This window comes from Mustela erminea, chromosome 1 (genome assembly GCF_009829155.1).
Source record: "Mustela erminea isolate mMusErm1 chromosome 1, mMusErm1.Pri, whole genome shotgun sequence".
Classification (NCBI taxonomy): domain Eukaryota; kingdom Metazoa; phylum Chordata; class Mammalia; order Carnivora; family Mustelidae; genus Mustela; species Mustela erminea.
Window position 1 is genome coordinate 50,430,250 of NC_045614.1, and position 21,545 is coordinate 50,451,794.

General features: G+C 37.0%; 1 long non-coding RNA gene across 1 annotated transcript in view; it reads left to right on the forward strand.

Annotated features, from left to right (window-relative positions):
• Nucleotides 1-666: 666 nt before the first annotated feature.
• LOC116580011 overlaps nucleotides 667-21,545 on the forward strand; it is a 31,620-nt gene continuing 10,741 nt past the window's right edge. Inside the window, exon 1 of the long non-coding RNA XR_004281492.1 lies at nucleotides 667-789. This is a non-coding gene — a long non-coding RNA (uncharacterized LOC116580011). The remainder of the gene's footprint in view (nucleotides 790-21,545) is intronic.

A 21,545-nucleotide genomic window follows, 5' to 3' on the forward strand; every position in this document is an offset into this window, starting at 1 on the left:
GACTGAGTCTGTGTATGCTACTACTATATTTAACAGTATTATTATTCCCCTGTATCAATTTCTTTCTCATACCTCTTTTGTAGAGATTAATTAGAGATTTTAGAGAATGCAAATGAAGAGACCTGAAGGTGATAGCTTGTGCAGTTAAAAGAATCCTTGTGGGGGACACAAGATTGAATGTGCACCTGTAGATAACCTTCATTCATCAAATATTCATTGTGTCTTAGCCTACACTAAGGACTGGGGTGCAAAAATGAACAGGACAGCTCTGCTGCCAAAGAACTCACAGTTTTGGCATAGTCTGTTACTCATACACTGTTTTTGATGAACAATGTGTCTACTAAGGAGAGAATGGGAAAAACGAATAAAGTTTTATTTTGTTGATATTCTTTAAAGTATTAGTCACCTTCTGCTAAATCACAAACCTCCTGATGTCTCAGTGGTTTACAACAATACATATTTATTTCTTGCTCATGTTACATAACGGCTGCAAGTGGTTGTGGTTCTGCTAGGCTCAGTTCCACAAATCTTTTCATACCAGACTCAAGACTGAAGGCAAAGCTATATTCTGGAACATGCTGATCTCATAATAGACAGTAAGAACAAGAGTTGCAAATCCAGGTGGGGGAGGATCAAGATGGCAGAGAAGTAGGAGACCTAAATATCATCAGGTCCCTGGAGTTCAGCTACATAGTTATCAAACCATTCTGAACATCTACAAACTCAACAGAAGATCAAAAAGAGAAGGGTAGCAACTCTGCAAACAGAAAAGCAACAACCTTCTGGAAAGTAGGACATGGAGAAAAGTGAATCTGAGGTGATATACAGGAAGATAGACCTCAGGGGGAGGGGATGGCTCCCTGTAAGCAGTAGAGCAGCCAAGTGGAAAATCAGAACTTTTAGAAGTCTGCTCCACTGAGGGACATCACTCCAGAGGTTAAGCAGGGGGTGGAGCCCTCACAGGGACAGTGTGGTCTCAGGACCCACAGGATCAAAAAGACCAGAAGTGTCAGGAGTGTCTGAGTGTGGCAGAGCTCCTAGGTATTGAAGCAGGGAAACCAGATAAAAAGACAGAGGCGAGGAATAAGCACTCAGCTTGGCAATACCTAAAATCATGATCTGAGGCACAATCGGGCCATTTCTCTTCAAGCTGGGACCCCACAAGTGGCAGATCTGGAGAGACTCCCTCCTTCCTCCTCCAGGAGGAATGTGGCATGGGAGCACGCTGCAGGAATCTTCTAGGTTTGGGACTCTGAACAGGGCCATGTATCAGGGATAAAAATGCTTGGTCACAAGCTGGGTGAGCACAGAGCACAGCTGGAGACCAGGGAGACAGGATTAGTTGACTGCTTTTCTCTGAGGATGCATTAAGGAGTGGGACCCAAAGCTCTCAGCTCCTGTGGGGCTGAGATTGGGAGGCTGCCATTTTCATTCTCATCTTCCAAAGCTGAAAGGAAAGATTTCAAGGAACAAAAGCTACTGAGAGCAAACCTGAGCAGATCGCATAGCCTGGCCCTTGGCAAGGGTAGTGCAATTCCACCTAGATCAAAGACATTTGAGAATCAATGAAACAGGCCCTCCTCCCAGAAGATCAGCAAGAACATCCAGCCAATACCAAGTACGCAGAGCAAGAAGAACTGCAGAACTCCAGAGCTAGGGGAATGTAACACATTGAATTCATGTTCTTTTCCCATGATTCTTTAGTCTTTCAAAGTTAAATTTTTTTAATTTTATTTTTTTGATTCTATTTTCTAAATTTTTAAATTTAAATATTCTTAAATTTTTCTTCTTTCCTATTTTAACCTTTTAAAACTATTTTATCTTATCAATAACTTTTTTTAAAATATTTTTTAATTTTCATTGTTACAGTCATATTCTATCCCCTCATTGTATTTAATCTCAGTTTTTATACGCATATAGGTATTTCTTTCTTTAAAATTTTGGGATAGTTTCTTCTAACAGACCAAAATATATCCTAAATCTAGTGCATGGTTTTATTCTAGTTTCCAGCCTGATCACATTCTTTCCTTTTTTTTTTCTTTTTTCAACCAACTTCTTATCTTATCAATTCCCTTTTTAGAATCTCTTTTCACATCTTTGCAGTCATATTCCATCCCTTCATCATGTTTACCCTTATTTTTGTATAAGTTATTCTCTCTTTAAAATTTTGGAAGGCAGATTCTTCTAACAGTAAAAAATGCACCTAAAATCAAGTGTGTGGCTCTGTTCTATTCACCATTCTAATATAGATAGAGACAGAGATAGAGATATATATGTAGTATATAGACATATATAGATATAGATATAGATTTTTTTTTTCTCCTTTCTTCTTCCCCCGGTTTTGGATCTCTTCTGATTTGGTTAGTGTCATTTTGGGGTCATTGCTTCTCTTTTAGTATTTTGTTCTCTCATTCACCTACTCTTACCTGGATAAAATGAAAAGGCAGAGAACTCACCAAAAAAACAAAACAAACAAACAAACAAAAACCAAAAAACAAACAAACAACAACAACAACAACAAAAGACAAGAGGCAGTACCAACGGCTAGGGACCTAATCAATATGGACTTTAGTAAGATGTCAGAAGTAGAGTTCAGAATGAGGATTATCAAGGTGATAGCTGGGCTTGAAAAAAGCATGGAAGATACTAGAGAATCCTTTTCTGGAGAAATAAAAGAACTAAGATTTAACCAGGTTGAAATTTTTAAAAGTTATTAACGAAGTACAATAAAAAATGGAAGCTCTTACTGCTAGGATAAATGAGGCAAGAGACAATTAGTGATATAGAAAAATCAAATGATGGAGAATAAAGTAGCTGAGAAAAAGAGATAAACAACTAGTGGACCATGAGGGGAGAATCTGAGAGATAAGTTATACCATAAGACAAAACAATATTAGAATAATTGGGATCCTAGAAAAAGAAGAAAGAGAGAGAGGGACAGAAGGTATATTAGACCAAATTATAGCTTAGAATTTCCCTAATTTGGCAAAAGGAACAAGCATCAAAATCCAGGAGGCACAAAGAATGCCACTCAAAATCAATAAAAATTGGTCCAAACCCCATCATCTAATAGTAAAACTTACAAGTCTCAGTGACAAAGAGAAAATCTTGAAAGCAGCTTGGGACAAGAGGTCTGTAACATATGATGGTAGAATAGATTGGCAGCAGACCTTTCCACAGAGACCTGGCAGGCCAGAAAGGACTGGCATGGTATATTCAGAGCACTAAATGAGAAAAATATGTATTAAGAACATTATATCCAGCTAGGCTGTCATTGAAAATAGAAGGAGAAATAAAAAGCTTTCAGGACAAACAAAAACTAAAAGAATTTGCAAACACCAAACCAGCCCTACAGGAAATATTGAAGGGGGCCTTCTAAACAAGGAGAAAGTCTAGAAGTAACAGACCAGAAAGAAAAAGAGATAATAAACAGTAACAGTCACGTTACAGGCAATATAATGGCATTAAATTCACATCTTTCAATAGTTAACCCTGAATTTAAATGGGCTAAATCCCCCAATCAAAAGACACAGGGTATCAGAATGGATAAAAAAGAACAAGACCCATTGATATGTTGTCTGCAAGACAGTGAGGGGGGTGGAAAACAATTTACCATGCTAGTGGACATCAAAAGAAAGCTGGGGTGGCAATCCTTATATCAGATAAATTAGATTTTAACCCAAAGACTATAATAAGAGATGAGGAAGGGCACTATATAATACTTAAAATATCTGTCCCACCAGAAGATCTAACAATTTTAAATATCTATGCCCCTGACATGGGAGCAGCCAATTATATAAAACAATTAATATCAAAATCAAAGAAATACATTGGCAATAATATAATAATAGTATGGGACTTTAACAGCCCTCCTTAATGAAATGGACAGATCATCTAAGCAAAAGGCCAACAAGGAAATAAAGGCTTTAAATGACATACCGGGGGGGGACCTGGGTGGCTCAGTGGGTTAAGCCTCTGCCTGCAGCTCCAGTCATGATCTCAGGGTCCTGAGATCAAGCCCCGCTTTGGGCTCTCTGCTCGGAGGGGAGCCTTCTTCCCCCTCTCTCTCTCTGCCTGCCTCTCTGCCTACTTGTGATCCATCTCTGTCAAATAAATAAATAAAATCTTTTTAAAAAATGACATACTGGACATCACATGATGGACATCACAGATATATTCAGAACATTCCATCCCAAAGCAACAGAAAACACATTCTTCTCTAGTGCACATGGAACATTCTCCAGAATAGATCATATTCTAGCTCACAAATCAGGTCTGAACCAGTACCAAAAGACTGGGATCACCCTGCATATATTCAAACCATAGTGCTTTGAAACTAGAACTCAACAACAAGAGGAAGTTGCAAAGAACTCAAATACATGGTGGTGAAAGAGCATCTACTAAAGAATGGGGAAATTAAAGAAGAATTGAAAAAATTCATGGAAACAAATAAAAATGAGAAAACAACTGTTGAAAATCTTTGGGACACAGCAAAGTTGGTCCTGGGAGGAAAGTATATAGCAATCCAAGCCTTTCTCAAAAACCAAGAAAGGTCTCAAGTACTCACCTAACCCTACACCTAAAGGAGCTGGAAAAAGAGCAGCAAAGAAAGCCTAAACACAGCAGGAGAAGAGAAATTATAAAGACCAGAGCAGAAATCAATGAAGTAGAAACCAAAAGAACAATAGAACAAATCAATGAAACCAGGAGCTTGTTCTTTGCAAGAATTAATAAGATTGATATACTCTTGGCCATATTTATCAAAAAGAAAGGAGAAAGTACCCAAATAAGTAAAAGTAAATGAAAGAGGAGAGGTCACAACCAACACCAAAGAAATACAAACAATTATAAGAACATATTATGAGCAACTATACACCAGCAAATTTGACAATCTAGAAGAAATGAGTGCATTCTTAGAGATGTATAAACTACCAAAACTGAATCAGAAAGAAATAGAAAACCTGAACAGACCCATAATCAGTGAGGAGATTGAGGAATTCATCAAAAATCTCCCAAAAACAAGAGCTCAAGGCCAGATGGCTTCCCTGGGGAATTCTACCAAACATTTAAAAAAGAATTAAACCTGGGGCGCCTGGGTGGCTCAGTGGGTTAAGCCCCTGCCTTCGGCTCGGGTCATGATCTCAGAGTCCTGGGATCGAGTCCCGCATCGGGCTCTCTGCTCAGCAGAGAGCCTGCTTCCCTCTCTCTCTCTCTCTGGCTGCCTCTCCGTCTACTTGTGATTTCTCTCTGTCAAATTAATAAATAAAATCTTTAAAAAAAAAAAAAAGAATTAAACCCATTTTCCTGAAACTGTTCCAAAAAAATAGAAATGGGGAAAATAAAACTTCCAAATTCATTTTATGAGGCCAGCACTACCTTGATCCCATAACCAAAGACCCCATCAAAAAGGAGAATTACAGACCAATAATCTTGATGAACATGCATACAAAAATTCTCACCAAAATACTTGCCAATAGGATCCAACGTTACATTAAAAGGATTATTCACCATGACCAAGTGGGTTTTATTTCTGGGTTGCAAGGGTGGTTCAACATCCACAAATCAATCAATGTGATCCAGTACATTAATAAAAGAAAGAACAAGAGCCATATGATACTCTCAATAGATGCTGAAAAAGCATTTGACAAAGTAGAGCATCCTTGATCAATAACTCTTCACAGTGTAGGGATAGAGAGGACATACCTCAATGTCATAAAAGCCATCTATAAAAAACCCACAGTGAATATCATTCTCAATGGGGAAAAAATGAAAACTTTTCCCTTAAGGGTCAGGAACATGGCAGGGCTGTCCGCTATCACCACCACTATTCAACATAGTACTAGAACTCCTAGCCTCAGCAATCAGACAACAAAAAGAAATAAAAGACATCCGAACTGGCAAAGAAGTCAAACTCTCACTCTCTCTGCAGGTGATAGGATACTTTATGTGGAAAATCCAAAATCCAAAATTTCTGGAACTCATACAGGAATTCAGTAAAGTGTCAGGATACAAAATCAATGCACAGAAATCAGTTACATTTCTATACACCAATAGCAAGACAGAAGAAAGAGAAATTATAAGATAAATTATAAGATACCGAGGAATAAACCTAGCCAAAGAGGCAAAGAATCTATACTCAGAAAACTATAAAGTACTCATGAAAGAAATTGAGGAAGACACAAAGAAATGGAGAAACATTTCATGCTCATGGATTAGAAGAACAAATACTGTGAAAATGTCTATCCTACCCAAAGCAATTTACACATTTCATGCAATCTCTATAAATCTCATCATTTTTTTCAAAGAAATGAAACAAATAATACTAAAATTTATATGGAACCAAAAGAGACCCCAAATAGCCAGTGGAATGCTGATAAAGAAAACCAAAGTTGGTGTCATCACATTTCCAGACTTTAAGCTCTATTACAAAACTATAGCAATCAAGAGACTCCGGTATTGGCACAAAAACAGACACATAGATCAATGGAACAGAATAGAGAACCCAGAAATGGGCCCTCATGGTCAACTAATCTTTGACAAAACAGGAAAGAATTTCCAGTGGAAAAAAGAGTCTCTTCAACAAATGGTGTTTTGAAAATTGGACAACCACAAGAAGAAGAATGAAACTGGACCATTTCTTTATGCCCCACACAAAAATAGACTCCAAATGGATGAAAGACCTCAATGTGAGACAGGAATGAATCAAAATCCTTGAAGAAAACACAGGCAGTAATCTCTTTAACTTCAGCCACAGCAACTTCTTTCTAGAAACATCATCAAAGGCAAGGGAAGCAAGAGCAAAAATGAACTATTGGGACTTCATCAAGATCAAAAGCTTTTGCACAGCAAAGGAAACAGTCAGGAAACCAAAAGACAACTGACAGAATGGCAGAAAATATTTGCAAACGACATATCAGTTAAAGGGCTAGTATCCAAAATCTATAAAGAACTTCTCAAACTCAACATGCAAACAACAAATAATCAAGAAATGGGCAGAAGACATGAACAAACATTTCTTCAAAGACATCCAAATGGGCAACAGACACATGAAAAAGTGCTCAACAGCACTTGGCATCATGGAAATACAAATCAAAACCACAGTGAGATAGCCCTCATGCCGCTCAGAATGGCTAAAATTAATAAGTTAGGAAATGACAGATGTTGGTGAGAATGCAGAGAAAGGGGAACACTCCTACACTGTTGGTGGGAATGTAAGCTGGGGCAGCCATTCTGGAAAACATGGTTTTCCTCAGAAAGTTGAAAATAGAGCTACCCTATGACCTAGCAATCACACTACTGGGTATTTACCCTAAAGATACAAATGTAGTGATTCCAAGGCACATGTACACCCAAATGTTTATAGCAGCAATGTCCACAATACTTACTGAAAGAACATAGATGCCTATCAATAGATGAATGGATAAAGAAGATATGATACACACACACACACACACACACACAGGAATACTATGCAGCCATCAAAAAACAATGATTTTTGCCATTTGCAATGACATGGATGGAACTAGAGGATATTATGCTAAGCAAAATAAGTCAATCAGATAAAGACAATTATCATATGATCTCTCTGATATGAGGAATTTGAGAGGCACAGTGGGGTTTTATGAGGGAAAGGTGGGAAAAATGAAATAAAATGGGACCAGGGAGAGAGACAAAGCATAAGAGACTCTTCATCTCAGGAAACAAACTGAGGGTTGCTAGGGGATGGGAGAGAGGGATAGGGTGACTGGGTTATGGACACTGGGGAGGGTATGTGCTGTGGTGAGTGCTATGAATTGTGTAAGACTGATGATTCACAGGCCTATACCTCTGAAGAAATAATACATTATATGTTAATTTTTTTTAAAAAGGTTGCAAAGACAAACCAATTAAAGCTTCTGTTCAGATAGATTCCTTTGACTAAAGAAGGTCATATGCCCAAGCTTATTATCAATGAAGTGATATTAGGGTATAGGGAAATGTATTAAGCTATAGGGAAGTGAGTTAAAAATGGAATACAATAAATGAGAATAATACAATTTGCCATACCAGTAATGAGAGACAGTAATAATCAATTAATATTAAGAAAAGGAAATAAAAGAAAATAAAAACATTAATGGTGTTATTAAGTCACTAGGGGCTCTCATACAGAATTACATTCTGCTATAAACAATTATCAGAAAACTATGTGACTCTTGACATCAAGTTTAGGGAGCAAGTCAGAAAACTGGGGTTTTAGCATATTAATGTATCTATTGCTTTTCCTACTTCAAATACAGATTGTAAGAAACATACTCTTCAAATAAATTCCTTGGTATCACTAGATATTTTTTAAATTTAAAAGGAATAACCATACATCACTTACTGAGCACAACAAATTTTCCTTAGTGGTAACTATGAATTAATATAGATCACCAACTGCAACCTAATCCTCCAGGAAATATACCTAGCTATGTAGTCATTGTCTTAAGTCTGATAGTCATTTGTCAAATAATAAGATCAGCAACCAGATTTAATTACTTTTTAACTTTAGACATCATCATGTTTGAAGTGAATAATAATTTTTAAAGGGTGGAGTTTCAATTAACAGCTTTCAGCTTTTTGAACAAAAGAAATCAAATGAACAAATTACTAATTTATGGAATACAATATATGAAAGAATCAGATTTTCCTTTTTTTTTTTTTGCCTGAAGAGAAAGTTAACCACCTTTTTGTTCATTTAGAGATTTAATGCCTGGGAGTAATTTCAATCTATTATAGAATTCAATAGTGCTTATTTTTAAAGTATTATTCTTGCTTTGATAACTGCAGCTCTACATTTTATTGCTCAATATTTTTTGTCTCCAACCAGAAATTAACATATAGCTTCTGGTCAGAAAATAAAAGAACAAAATTAGCATTTGTGCAACCTTTTGAGGAGTAATGCAGACTAAATGTTCAACCTCATAATCACAAATACAGATTGTGCCAATGAAAAATTTTTATGACCAAACACCTGGTAAAAAAATTTGTAGTTACCTGAGCAGTGAGGGAGTCAGAGACACTAAGATATTCTTCAGCCTCAAATCCCATTTTTCCTTTAAGCAAAACATAATTGTATCAAGAACACCTAAAGACAAGATTTATGACATACACAGTAATCTCAGTAAACCACGCTAATTTTTGTCAACCCTGAAAGCCCAGATAGGAAAACTGAAAATGCTCTCTGAAAATATCTCACTTTAATTTTCAACCTCAAGCAGCCTAAATTAAAAGATGTGAAAGGGTGAAAGAGTCACAAGATTGTTGATTGCAGCAGAGAAGAGAGCTATCATTTCTATACCTCTCCACATACAGTTCTATAACATTCTTATGATACCTCTTACTTCGACTCATATGAGAGATTATTTCATTTTCCATCATCTTAACTTCATTATCAAGTTCTCTTGAGGTATAGTTTTCTGACTGGCCATCTGGCTTTAACACTACCTTTTTATTATTAACATATTTTTTATTAAGATATTGGGCATGGTTATAAAAAAATATCGCTTTAAAATCCTTTTCTGGGGGCACCTGGGTGGCTCAGTGGGTTAAAGCCTCTGCCTTCAGCTCCGGTGATGATCCTAGGGTCCTGGGATCAAGTCCCACATCAGGTTCTCTGCTCAGCAGGAAGCCTGCTTCCTCCTTTCTCTCTGCCTGCCTCTCTTGTGATCTGTCTGTCAAATAAATAAATAAAATCTTAAAAAAAATAAAATAAAATCCTTTTCTGTATTTCCAATATCTTGGAGTTAGTCTCCATTTGTTTTATGCTTTTTTCCTTTTTATTGTGGCAAAATACACATAAAACTTTACCAGTATAATTATTTCATGGTGTGCAATTCAATGACATTAGTATATTCATAATGCACAACCATCATCACTATGTGCTTCCAGAATGTCTCATCACCCCAAATGGAAATCCTGCACCACTTAAGCAGCCATTCCCCATTATTCCTTACCCACAGCCCATTACACTCACAAGTCACTTTTCCATCTATGGATTTGACTACTCTAGATTTCATGCGAAAGGAATCATACATACATAGCCTTCTGTGTCTGGCTTCTTTTACTTAGGATAATGTGTTCAAGAGTCACCCACTGTATGTCAGTGCCTCATTCCTATACATAGCTGAATAATATTTAACCATATAGACTCTTTGCATAGAATATATTTTTCCATCCTTTTATTTTTTTTTCCTTTCCTTTGGATTTAAAGTGATTCTGTTGTAGACAACATATAGGTGAATCATGTTTCTTAATCTGTTCTGCCAATCTCTACCTTTTAGTTGAAGAGTTTAATCCATTTACATTTAAAGCAATTATGGAACAACTTTTACGATTTTGCTTTTTGTTTGCTATGTCATTAATATACTTGTTTCTTAATCACTCCATTACCCCCTTTTTTGTGTGTGTTTGGTTTTTGTGTACCATTTTGAAACTCTCATTTTCTTTTTTGTATTTTTTAAGATGTTTTCTTAGTAGCTACCCTAGGACTTGCAATTGACATCTTAAATTTTTACAACTTTTCTGACTTAACACCAAGTTAGGTTCAATAACATACAAAAATTCTGCTCCAGTTTAACTTTGTCCCTCCCCCTTTATATTGTTGTCACATATTATTTATACATTAGAAGCACACAAAGATAAATTTATAATTTTTGTTTTAAGCATTTCTTTTCAAGAATATGGGGTGGAGAGAAGAAATGCAAGCTAAAAATACTTTTTTATTGATCTATGTAGTTACTTTTACCAATATATTTTATTTCTTCATATGGCTTAAATTTACTCCTAGTGTTCATTTACTTTAGCCTAAAGGCTTTCCTTTAGCATTTATTGTAGGGCAGATCTACTATCAATAAACTCCATCTTTTGCTATCTGCAAATACCTTAATTTTTCCCTCACTTTTTTTTTTAAGGATTTTATTTATTTATTTGACAGAGAGAGAGAGATCATAAGTAGGCAGAGCAGCAGGCAGAGAGAGAGGGGGAAGCAGGCTCCCTTCTGAGCGGAGAGCCTATGCAGGGCTCGATCCCAGGACGCTGAGATCACGAACTGACCCAAAGGCAGAGGCTTAACCCACTGAGCACCCAGGTGCCCCATTTTTCCCTCATTCTTTTTTTTTTTTTTTAAAGATTTTATTTATTTATTTGACAGAGAGAGATCACAAGTAGGCAGAGAGGCAGGCAGAGAGAGAGGAGGAAGCAGGCTCCCCACTGAGCAGAGAGCCTGATGCGGGGCTCCATCCCAGGACCCTGAGATCACGACCCAGCCGAAGGCAGCGGCTTAACCCACTGAGCCACCCAGGCGCCCCTCCCTCATTCTTAAAAGATGTTTTTGCCATATATGTAATTCTTGGTTGGCAGTTCTTACCTTCCAGCAATTTAAATATGTCACCCCAACTGCTTTCTGTCTTCCATGATTTCTGCTAAGGAACTGCTACTATAATGTGTCTCAGTGGGGATTTCTTAACTTATCCTACCAGAATTCATTGAGCTTCTCATATGTGTAAGTTCACATTTTAAAATCAGATTTATTAAGTTTCAGACCGTTATTTCTCTAATACTCTTTTTTTCCCTTTCTTGTCCTTCTGGGATTCTACCATGTGTTTGCTGTTAAGTTTTACAGTATCTTACAGTTTCTTTCTTTCTTTCTTTCTTTTTAAGATTTTATTTGTTTATTTGACAGAGAGAAAGAGGGAGAGAATATGCAAGCAGGGGGAGGGGCAGAAGGAGAGGGAGAGGGAGAAGCTGCCTCCCCTTACCAGGGAGCCTGATGAGGGGCTTATCCCAGAACCCTGGGCACATGACCTGAGCTAAAGGCAAATGCTCAACTGACTGAGCCACCCAGGTGCCCCAGTCCTACAGTCCCTTAAGTTCCATTTTTGTCATTATTTTTCTTCTTGCTCCTGACACAGGATAATTTAATTTGACGTACTTTCAAGTTCATGGATTCATTTTTGTCTGTTCAAATTCTAAATTGAACCCCTCTAGCTAATTCTACACTTCAGTTATTGTACTTTTTAGCTTCAAAATTTCTACTTAAAAAAATATTTCTAGCCCTTCATAGATACTCTCTATTTATTGAGAAATTATTATTCTTGTTTTATTTCTTTGTCCAGTGTCCTTTACCTCTGTGAGAATATCTGTGACGGTTAATCTATAATCTTGCTATAGGAAGCCTGTGCTTCCCCAAAGACAGTTTCTGTTAATTTCTTTTCCTTTTTCTTTCTTTTTTTTTTTAAATATCAAACTTTCTTGTTTCTTTGCATGCTTCATAATTTTCCATTGAAAAGTGAATATTCTGAATATTTTGATGTACAAAAAGAAAAAAAAACAGGAAAATAAATAAGGAAAAACTAGTAAGAAAAAAAAAGTAAAAGCATATACTCAGGTCTTTGTATTTGGGCTTTGTGTTGAGGCACTCTTTCAATGTTTAATCAGACTACTCACATTCCACCTTAGTCTTCATGTACTCTGAGCCCCAAAACCAGCCAAGGATGAAAATTTAAGGCCTTCTCCGGTCTTTTCTGAGCATATGCCCTGCCCTGAGAATGTATCTTTCCAGATTCTCCATATACATGGCAGCAAAACTTTGAAAAAGTTTGAAAACAAAGTTTCTATTCTCCCCCCCAAAATCATTCCCTGGTCAATGAAGTATGAAGGTTTATGAGGTAACCCAGAGAGAATATGGGGACTGGAAGAGGGCTAAAGTAGTGGCCCTAAGACAGAACCCTAAAGAAACCTAAGGAAGAGATGAGACTCCAGGGGATTCCTTGGAGCATGACTACCTAAAGAAGTGAGAAGATATGGTGCGACCTCAGAGTTTACTGGTGTAGTCAGAGAGAAGTTTCAGTAGCATGAAAGCCAAAAGGCCACATAGATTTAGGGAAAGGACTGAATGGAAGGCAAAAAATCAGGCTCTGATTGTCCAAAACTCTGAAAAATTTTGTTAAGGGAATGGAAAGAGAAAAATGGGTCTGTAACCAGAAGTGACTTAAATCAACATATTGTCCCTTATACTTATTTTTATTTTTTAAGATTGAAGAGAAACTAAACCTCAAAAAAAAATTTTTAAAAATCCAGATGGGAAACTGATGTGTTTAAAAGTGGAAGCCAATAAAGTTATGAATAAAAGAAGTTGAAGATAGAGGAAACGGGGTGGGGGGGACAACTTTTAATTTCCCCTAAATAAATAAAAATAACACATACTCATATAAGCAATATGGAAGTAAATAAAGTAGAAAATGAAAGCCCAGGACCTACCACACTAAAGTCTCAAAAGGTATTTCTATCCAGTCTTTTTTTTCCTTAGGGCTTATTATCTTTCACCATACAAGGTAGTTCTATTTATTATGTTTATTATTCATTTCCCTGGATGACAATGTAAGTTCTACAAGGCAAATTTATTTTCCGTTCACTACGTGGCACATATTATACACTTGATAAGTATTTTTTGAGTAAATGAGCGTTGCATATGCTTCTTGATTTTTCCCTATATAAAAAGAGATCTTACAATACACATTTTTCTATAATTTTCTTTTCAACAAAATACCACTGTATCCTTGCATGGAGATCTACCTTATTCATTTGAACAGTTACATAAAATGCTATGGCAAGATTTATTTAAACAATCTTTTACTGATGAGCATTGCAGATATTTCTGATTTCTATTATTACACATAAGCCTATTCACACATTCTATTTTTTATATTCTTGTGGGAGAATTTCTAAAAGAGAGATTCCTAAAAGTGGAATTACTGAGTCAAAGACTATGCACATCAAGATGTTGACAGTGCATCCCAAAATTGACCTTGAAACTATGTTGGATACATTTGAGTTTACAGGAATGGAGAGGGGCCATGGACAGAGCAAGTTCCATGGGATATGGAGGACTTTGGATGAGGAAAGAATTTGAACTAGACATAAGGAGAGGTTCTAAATAAAAATCTGGGCATGTGATGTGATGAGCACTTGGGTGTTATATGCAAGTGTTGAATTACTGAACTCTATATCTGAAACTAATGATGTACTGTATGTTGGCTAATTGAATTTAAATTGAAAAAAAAATGAAAATAAACAAAATAAAATAAAAAGATACTTGGGCAAGGAGTGTACCTATGGAGTCATCATCAGAACAAAGTAATGAAATCTCTGTCTCAGACAAATAAACATCCTGAATCCTCTCCCTTCCCAGAGCTCTACAGAAATCTGGCAACACAGACTGCAGAAACTATTTAGTATTCCTTCCCTGGGCCATCCCTCTCCCCACTGCTTTGTGCCAAAAGCAACCAGGGCTCCCAGTCTCCCTTTAAAAACATAATTAACATTCTCAGTGGGGTGAGTTGCGCACATTACTTGCAGATGGATGCTTCCTGTCTTGTTAGCTAGCATGCTGGCTTTGGAGTAATATGCCAAACAGTGCTCTTAGTTCCCTTTTTCTTTAATTAAGGGAACCTTTTTACTCTGCTGCTGCGTTCTGACTCTCCTCACCAATTCAACAAATTTGTACTGAGTGCCTACTATGTGCCAGATACCCATGCTCACCCGGATAAATCAGACATGGCCCTGCTTTAAAGAGCTTAAATTCTTTCAGGAATACAGACCCATATAGAATCACAAGGCAATGCAGTATTAGAAAAACACTATATATAGAGTGCTTCGAAGGAGCTTTAGAAGCAGAGGAGGAGATAACGGGAATTGATTCTGCCTTTGGAGTAGAATTAGGATACTTTTTGCAAAGGACAGTTTAAACTGGGATAATGAGAAAAGGATTTGGTGCCAGAAAAAAAAATCCAGTTCCTAGTCCTAGGTCCCCACTAACTAGTTGAGGGCCTCTGGGTCTGTTTCCTCATTTACAAATTAGAAAACAAAGTCCTCTCTAACCTTTGAAATGGTTGGGAGCATCCCTTATTAACCACAAGAGGCCACACAAATTTGAAGTAGCATAAACGTACCCATCATTTAGTTAGCATCTACTAATACCAGGCATTATTTATACTTTATATTTCTATTTTAGCAACATCAAGGCTCTCTCAAGGTGGAGGTCATGATCTTCATCTCATAGCTGAGTTAGTTGTTAAATAAATTCTAATTGGCAGAGTTAGGATGTGAACATAAAGCTGTTAAAATAAAACATGTCTTCTTTCCAAGTTACCATGCTGCCTTCTGTTTTTCCAGTTAGGCACTGGGATGGCCAAGATGCTGTTGACTCAAGGTGGATTGTGGCAATAAGGAGAAATTGTAAAGCTGCAGATTCTGAATATCCTCATTAGTTCCTCCCTTCCATGCTTATAAACTACTTGCTATCACCACCACTATTTTTCAGTCAATTAACATTGTTATGTATAAACTACACTCCAATTCTTGTAAGAGAAGGACCACTAAGGAATGCTGTCCTCAGAAATATTTATTATTGCTGTGAAAGTAGAACTAACGTCTGTATCATAGGAAGCCATCTATTTAATTTGATCTACCAAATCCTGAGTCAGAGACCTTCAGATAAAGATGTCCAGTAAGCAGAGAGAAATATGTATCGAGAGCTTTGGAATTTTTGGAATTGTCGACATGCAAGCAACATTAGAAATCTGTTGTGTAAGTATTGATCCAGTCACCAATCTCACTGTGAATTCTGAAGCTCACAGCAACCCAGGAAAGCACAAAGAAAGAAATTCATTCTCAAGTAATTGTTTATATTCAGTTACCAGGAAAAAAATATATATCATACGGTTTGTCTTCTTTTTCTCGAGGTTTTTGAAACAAGTATCTCACCATCATTCTCAAAGAAAAAAATCTACCCTGAGAATGTAAATAAAAGAAGACCTATCTCCACTTTGGCTTTAAAATTATAAATAAATAAATAGGAGCATAATGTATCTAAAAGGTAGTATATGGAATCCACAAAGCCATGAAAGCTGCAGTATTAAGAACTATGTGGCATACGTTTAGTCTTACACGGCCAGAAGTAGCATACAAATCAAGCCTCAAAAGTATTTATTCGTGCTCCAAATGCAGTTGGTCAAATCCCGGAAGGCATTTCCATAATGACAGTTTTCTATATGCCTGCTCTCTACCAGAAATTATGGGTTCCATAAAAAGTAATAGCAGTATGATTTTAGTTAAAACCCAATTTACATTCTGCATTTCTGTTCAATAGTCTAGTTGATTGAGGCCCTTTGGGAACAACTCTCATCCTGTGGTACTGAAGCTCATTAAATAAAACCATGAATTGTGCAAAATGGTTACACACTCAGTTTATAAGTTCCTTAAACATTATTTACCCTTCTCCTTGGCTTAAAATATCAAGCAGAAAAAAAACATACATTGTTACTAAATTTGCCACATTCCAGAAAGGAACCCCCTTAGTTTATTGGAAATAACCACCTCATCTATGTTTGGGAATATAACTTGACATAATTGCCTCAGAAATTGGAAATAGCACATTTCTACAAGTAGCCACTAAATCAACTACAGATGAATCCAGTAAGCCTTTAGATAACAATCCAATGAGGTGTGCCTAACTAAGCAGAAGGGAGAAACAAGTGGGAGGATTACATGGTTTTAAAGTGAGAAGCATGTGCAGAACTCTGACTGTTATTCACCAATATTCATTACTCAAAAATCCTGTCCCCTGTATAATCTTTCCCATATTGTGCCAGATTATTCATTATCAACTTGCAACCATTGCTAGTCTCTTGAAGCCTCCTCTGAATTTCAGAAGAGAAGCTGAGAACCCAGAGCTGCCTTACCCCTATGGTTCCTGATTAGACAGTAGGGGGCAGTGGTGTGTGAACTGGCAGGCAGAAGAATTTGAATGCAGATACATGGGTGTACACTAGATTTTTTATTTATTTATTTATTTACTTACTTATTTTATTTATTTAGTGCACTAGATTTGAAGTGGCTCTTGAATGAGCTTCTTGGGGACTTCCTGTACTTACACTACACACCTGTAGTTCTCCCATCGTACTCAGCATCAGAATCTTCTGAAAGGTTTGCTAGAACGCGGATTGCTGGGCCCATCCCCAAGGTTTCTGACTTGGTAGGTCTGGGGTGGGACTGGAGAACATGAATCTCTAACAATTTTCCAAATGATATGGATACTGAAGGTTGGAAGACCACATATCTAGAACAACTTCTATAGACGGATATACCTGGAGGAGATTTCTGGAGGCTTAAGGAATTCACAATAGCTTTCAGAACAACTTGAATCAGAGTTGTAAGCTGAGATCATCAGGTCTCCACCCAGAACTTTATCCCTGTCCCTTTCTCCCATTTGTCACATAAGCCTCTAATACCCTTGTATAAAAATCATCACATACTCAACACGAAGACTAATGATATTGATTTCCTCAAATCCAGCGCCACTACCCTACTTACTGTCCTTTTCCTACCTGGTCTCTCCTTAAACCAGCCATTCTCCAAACAATAAAATATCTCAATGCTCCCCTTAAAAACCTTTGATGCCCCAAACTGGAAGGAACTAAAATGTCTATCAATGGTGACTAAATACACAGATTGCGGTACAGCGGAGTACTAGTCAACAATAAAAAACTATTCATACATGCAGTAATATGGACGAATCTCAAGGATAATTTGCCAAATGAGAGAGCCAGACCCAAAAGGCTATATCCTCTGTGGTTCCACTTTTATGACATTCTGGAAAAAATGGAACTGTAGGATCAGAAATCACACCACTGATGTCAGAAAAATACAATGGGAGGAGATTGATTACGGTGGGGTAAAAGAATTTGAGGCAGTATTCTACAACTTACTTGTGAGAATTATACATCTGCATGTATTTGTCAAGATGTGTAGAAATGTATACTTCAAAGGTGAAAATTTTATTGTATGCAAATTATACCTCAATAGATCTGACTTAAGGAAAAAAAGGTGCTCTCTCTTATCAAGACCATTAATTCTAAATTCCTTAGAATAAAAATGGAATGGAAGAGAGGTACAAAGGGTTTATGCTTATGAGTGGTACAGAAAACAGAGGGCTGAAGTCCACACCCACATCTAGAGTCCTCTGTATATTCAGAGACCACTCAGGACTGCTAATATTGGCCATAAAAACCTCTAAAAACTGTAACAGTGCTGGAAAGGGACAAAGAATAATCTAATCTTGCCATCACATTTAAATGACAAGGAAAAAAAAGAAAAGTAACTTGAATGAAGTCAAAGGCTAGAACACTTTTTTTCTAATTACCCCAAAGAACATGACAGTTGATGGAAGCTTGATATAGAGGTAAAAACTGAGGTTCATAAAAGCATACAATTCAACCCTTACTTTATTATAAGCTGGCAAAATATTCTGGAATTATGAGAATCTGATCCCATTACCAGCATTCCAACATTAGTCTACAAAACATCAGCCATTGGCTCTTTGAAAACCTACACATTTAATGATTCTGTTTAAAAATGCACTTCCTGGGGGCACCTGGGTGGCTCAGAGGGTTAAGCCTCTGCCTTCAGCTCAGGTCATGGTCTCAGAGTCCTGGGATTGAGCCCCAAATTGGGCTCCCTGCTCAGCAGGGAGTCTGTTTTCCCCTCTCTCTTCTGCTGCCTCTCTGCCTACTTGTGATATCTTTCTCTCTGTTGAATACATAAATAAAATCTCTTTTAAAAAATGCACTCCCTGGGGCACCTGGGTGGCTCAGTGGGTTGGGCCGCTGCCTGCGGCTTGGGTCATGATCTCAGGATCCTGGGATCGAGTCCCGCGTCGGGCTCTCTGCTCAGCAGGGAGCCTGCTTCCTCTTCTCTCTCTCTCTGCCTGCCTCTCTGCCTATAAATCTTAAAAAAAAAAATGTACTCCCTGCACGGTGGTAGAGGCTTCTAATATTCACTCATATGTAGTTATCCACTCTTTCTGGGTGCATGGAAGGATTATATTTCCATGACTCCCACCCTGCATGGGAGAAGGGCCATATGACTAATGCCAGTGGGTTCAAAGAACTTGAATGTGGGATGTTCTAGTATTCTTTTATTCTTTTCTTACTGTAAGATCAGGGAAGAGACTTCATGTTGAAATGGAAGGCAGTCTAGACTATTGCAAATGAACAGTAACTCTTCAAGATAGTAATCAGGACACCCAAGGATCTACATAAATTTGAAATGGGGTTTTGTCCCAGGCTCTGAGACCTTTAGGTTGTGTGTTATCGCAGCATCACTTAGGATATCCTAACTAATACACCCATATTTAATCCTGAAGTTTAATGGTAACTAAGAAGAGTTACTGCTATTCATTTTTGTCTTAGGAAAAGATTATTCAATCCACAGGCCTTAAAATCTTTGATATGAAAAGAGCGCAACGCTTGTCTTCATTTGTTATGTAACAATCATCCACTCTCACCTTTAATTCACTACAGCTCAAATTGCCTTTTTACTTCCCTGGGAGCTCTGCTTGGTAAAAAGACAATAAATATCAATTCCTTGGCTCAAACACTACCCATAATAATTATTATACTATTACTATTATACTATTATACACTTATATACTTTGCAGCCTTGGATGTATTAAGTACATTTCTTCTGGAAAGCCTAGGGAAATCTTCCATTTGAACATTTTCAAATGTTCAGCTGAAAGATCAGATGCAGAGACAGTGGTAAATTTCTATGGAGGAGGGCTTAAGGGGTAACAATCTCATATGAAGGGATACTTTAATTACATAGAACTTTATATATGATTGACAGAATTTCAGGCATCTGTATCAGCGATGCCTACCAGAACTTTCTGCAATGATAGAAATGTTCTATACATGTGCTAGCTACATGAGACTACTGAGCTCTTGTAATGTGACTTGTATGACTAAGAAACTGAATGGTTAGTTTTATGTAAGTGTAAAAGTCATCTGAGACAAGTGGCTACTCTATTGGACCATGTAAATCTATACCCATGAATAAATCTGAGAAAATATGAGGAGCCAGATCTTCTCCAAGTCCCAACTTGGACATGGTCATCGGTGAAATGGAAACATTTTCCAAATAGCTATAGTGTTTAACTAATCTGTAGTAAATAGTTAACAGTTCCTCAAACTTTCTAAATTATTTGTGAGGTGGAATCTAGCACAATTACTCTTCTAACACTATTTTATAAGTTTCTTGTTATTGAATCAAGTCCATGAACCTTACCAAATGCTTTGTTGGTTTATCAGTCAGGATAGACTAATATGACTGATATCTATCAGTCATAGATAGACTATGCTGTCGTAACAAACCCAAAATGTGACTTTACACCATAATTTTATTCCTCACCCATGATGTATGTCCAGTGCTGGCCAATAGTGGACTCTTTTCATTGCTGTTACTCTAGGTATTTGCTACCACAAGCACCAAAACAAGTCAAATTAGAGAAAATATCAAATTACACATTGGTTCTTCAATCTTCCTTGATATGACTTTTCAAATTGAATTGGCCAAATAAAGTGACAGGATTACATCTAACTTAGAATGATATGGCAAAATAAAATCCTACCCTGTGCCTGGAAAAAGAACACCCTAAAGTGTTTGATTATAGTCAAATGACCATCAGTTGGTTTTACCTTTCCTGGCATTATCTACTTTATAATATCTTACAGGAAGAGTCATCTACTTAATATTTACTCATGTGTAACAGTTTATTCCCTGAAATACCAAGTGATTAAAAAAAGGACCATGAAATTTACTGAGCAGTAGCTCTATTTTAGAAAAAAACAATTAGTATATTTCCATATGTTTTCTTGGATTCTCTTATGAAGTACTCTTATTCATATTTTATAAGAGAGAAAACAGACAAAACCTTTTTTTAAGGTTTTCCCTAAGGTTACACAAATACTAAAAGCAAAAAAGGGTTGGATTTGAAACCGGGTCCACAGTCAGGTCTCTTTCCACTGAGCCACATTATCTACAAATAGAGCAGAACACTTACAAAAATAAAAGTACTTGTTATAGTTATCCCCATGCATACTCAATTTATCAATATAATATATTTATGTAATAAGTAACTGTTTTGTACTTAAAGTTTTAACTGTCATGGAGTATCTCACACACACACACACACACACACACACACACACACTGACCAACTTTAAAATAAAACCGTCTTAAGGCTTCCAGGTTATAAGATCTGGTCCATATTCCTAGTCGATAGGATACTGTAACCAGGATGAACAGGATTTGTACACAGAAACTCTGATTCAGACTGTGATTTTGTTGCAGGTGGTACAAAAGCACATGAGAAAAATTCAACACTTCTAGACACAAATCGCCAATCTCATGCCTACCAAAATATTCCCAATACCCCCTCAGCCTTCATCAGCCTGCTCATTGAAGTCATCAGTATTCCTGTCAGGCATGACATCAAATGACTCAACAGCAACATTTCTCCCATTCTCTGGTGTAAAATTTTATTTACAGAGTGACATACATTTTGACATTTGAGATTTTTTACTGAAATTTGAAACACAAAGGCAGGGAATTGCTGCCAGCTACTAAAGTACAAGCATTTACCTCAGGTTCAATAATAAGATCTCATCAAGAAATATGGACAGCCAGTG